Consider the following 3,557-nt stretch of genomic DNA (forward strand, 5'->3'; position numbering starts at 1 on the left):
ATATATATGTGTTTCAGCAGGGTCAGTAGAGAGTAAGCAGTGATGAGATGCGCGGTGTCATGCCAATGAGCTGTGTGAAGAAGTGAGTAGAGGGCAGAGGGGCGAGGAGGGAGCAGGGGTCCTCTATTAGCTGTCCTCACATTAGCCCTATGACAGGAAGAGAGGGGCCCTGCATCCCCTCCATCAGCCACTCCAAGCTGCAGAGAAAGGGCCTCTTTTAGAGGAGGCTGCAGCTGCTCCGGCTCAGCGGCATCGCTCACCTGCACTGGCGCACGCACACACACACACACACACACACACATGCAATCATTCACGCACACGCACACGCACACGCACACGCACACACGCACGCACGCACACGCACTCACGCACACATGCGCACACACACACACACACACAATACATATGCAAAGACACAGATTGATTCACACACACACACACCCACATAGATACACACACACACACACACGCACAGTCACACACACACACACAATACACGTGCACAGACACACAAATGTATGCACACACATACGCACACACACATCCTAACCTGCAGGCAAAATCTCTCTCTTTCTCTCTCTCATATCTCTCTCTCTCTCACACACACACACACACACACACACACACACACACACAAGCACACACCTTTAGTACACACACACACATGCTCTGACGTGTGGTCCAGGCCTGGGGCACAGCAGGCAGCCAGTGAGGAGAGAATGATGAAGGGGAGGGAGCCCAGCATCACAACAAAAGAGCCATGATGTAATCACAGCACAGCAGCAGCAGCACAACACATGACCGAGACAGAGAGATATGGCAGATATTGTGATTTCCTCTACTGTGAGAACACACTGAGGCCCCTGACACATGCACTGATGGGAAGAATGACACGAAAGGCATGTAATCTGATAGATGGGTCTCTTGGTATTATCTTGCTTTTCTGTCATGCCTCTTTTAACAGAACTGCAGTGTTGAATTTCTGACCTTTGTAGCACCCCCCATTATGTAATCTCCTTACATAGAAAAAAAAAATGTTTGGCTGAATTTCTACAAAACATTGACGCCTCTGACAATACTTGTACATATCCATGTGTAAGGAGATCATCTTCTACAGTCCATGTCCACATTTATACTGATATAGGAAGCTGTACTGAGGAGACAGAGAGTCTCTTCAGCCTCAACTGGTTTCTTTATGACACAATCTTGCCACGGCCTTGCCACCTAAGCATCAAGATATGCCAAGTATTTGTAGAATGACCTCAGCAGGGAAGTGGAAACAGTGGACAACACAAAAGCAGCATAGAGAATCCCTTTAACCAAGGGAGGATGTCGGACAAAATTGCAACTTTCTCCAAAAACTTGATTAAATCCATTTAGGGGAAACATACCAGCTCCTGGGAGTGCATTCAATATGTTGGGAAACATTACCCTGAAACATTTTTCAGAATAACAAAATAACAAAATAAGCTGTAGAAAGACAGTACTTTCAAAGTCTATCATGCAAAGTTCCTTTACTTCAATTTCACTGCATTCAAAAATAGGCACATTTAAAACAATGCACAATAAAATTCGGAAAAAAAGAACACATACATAAATCTCTAAAGGTACTACAGACGACAGCGCACAAAAGAGGATGATTATGAAGACAGCTGGTGTGCTGGTCTGTGGAAACGGCCATCTTAGCAGGGTCAGTGGTGCCGGGGCTCAATATGGTCAAGTTTATAGAGCCTGTTTATTGTCAGTGAGACGCCACAGGTCAGCTCCTCTAGATGGCTGAGGTCAGTCGTGGCCCCCTAATGAAATCACAATGGCAGGAATTTCAAAAGTATCCCAACAGGAGACACAAGCTCAGCGTCTTTTGGGATGGATAACAATCAGGCATGCAGTGCTCGGGGAAGGAAGACTGAAATGTTTGTGCTTAATTCTTCTTAATTCTCTCCTTGGAGGTGTTTGTACAGTTTCCAGGCATCTGTTTTCAGAGAGTCAATGTTCCGACCTCGGATAGTCAAAAACATCTGAACGCATCATAGCATCCATCAGCCATCATAGTAAACTACACAAAATATGCAAAGAATGGGTTATTGTTCAATAGTCAATAAACATTTTGAATTTATGATGAAGTGATTTCCAGGAGTCAGTTGGTGCTATTTGAACTTGATCGTGCTGCATTTGGTTGAAATTGTATGATTCTTATTCTTCTTCCTCCTCATCCTCCTACTTCTCTTCTTCCTTCTTCTTCTTCTCCTCTTTCTTTTCTTCAAGGATTTTTTTTTTTTTTTCCCCATGCTATTTGCCATGTAATGCTTAGCAGCTGTTGTCTACATCTAACAATCATGATCAGCGTGCCTATGACTCTTTCTAAATAGTCTTCAGCCATTTCACTTCGAGCACCTCAGCTGCAGTGTTAGCAGCATGATTTGACTCCTATAGTCGATAAATTATCCATTATTTTGGCAGACCGAAGGTCAGCTTCACCTATGGGGGGCCGGGGGGGCCTTTACTCACGAGCTTGTCCAGCTTTGTGCCTCCTCTGGTGATTTAATCCAGCAGTTTATCAGCTGCCAAAGTTTAAATGAGTAGAGAAGCAAGGGAGGGGGGGAGGGGGCTGTTCTTTTTTGTATGTCCCTGCAGGGTGCTGGAAGTATCTTGAAGACGGTTGCGCTTGTTTGCCATAAATTTCCTTGGCTTTCAGAAACTACAGCCTGCCTCATGAGAACACTTGCAAAAAAGAAGACAAAAAACTTTATTTGTTTGTTTTTTCATTCGCTGGAAAGATTCAACCAAACTGCAGTAAGTATTTGTGCCCAAGACCACTGTGCAACTAATGTGTCACATACATTAGTCACAAACGAACAGATATTCTTCTGGCCCTTTTCCCCCAGACTGCGAAACTGCTACAATGAACAAAAAACATTATTTGTCATGGACATTGTATAAATTGATGCAATGAAAAGATTCAAGGACAAGTAAAGAAACATGCAGCTCCACTCAGTAGTTGTGAGGAGCCACAGAACACCTATTCACTCTGAGACACAAACACCTTCCATCACGTCTACGCTTTTCTACAATGGAGCTGCTATGAAATGGACGCGAGATCATTTTCAGACTTGTCATGGCGCGCTCAACAGGTGTCTTTTGCCCAGTGTGCTGTTCTTTCTGTTACTGACCATTGAAACAATCAGTGTACACTGAAAATTGGTCATGGCAATTAAACCATTTGAATTTGAAAGTGTGTGTGTGTGTGTGTGTGTGTGTGTGTGTGTGTGTGTGTGTGTGTGTGTGTGTGTGTGTGTGTGTAAGAGAGAGAGAGAGAGAGAGAGAGAGAGAGAGAGAGAAAGACAGACAAACAGCAACAAAATTGCACATATGAAGACACAGACATGTGCAACACCACATACTCACCCCCCTCCACACACACACACACACCCTCCAGCATCCCAGCGTCCTTACGGCCCCTCAGGCTTGCCCAATCAGATGACCCCCCACACCAGCCCCACCTCCCCTGTCCACCCCCCCTGTGTCCCTCTCATTAGCATGACAAACCAGCGGTTGGG

The sequence above is a fragment of the Sardina pilchardus genome, chromosome 6 (genome assembly GCF_963854185.1).
Source record: "Sardina pilchardus chromosome 6, fSarPil1.1, whole genome shotgun sequence".
In the NCBI taxonomy this organism is placed as follows: domain Eukaryota; kingdom Metazoa; phylum Chordata; class Actinopteri; order Clupeiformes; family Clupeidae; genus Sardina; species Sardina pilchardus.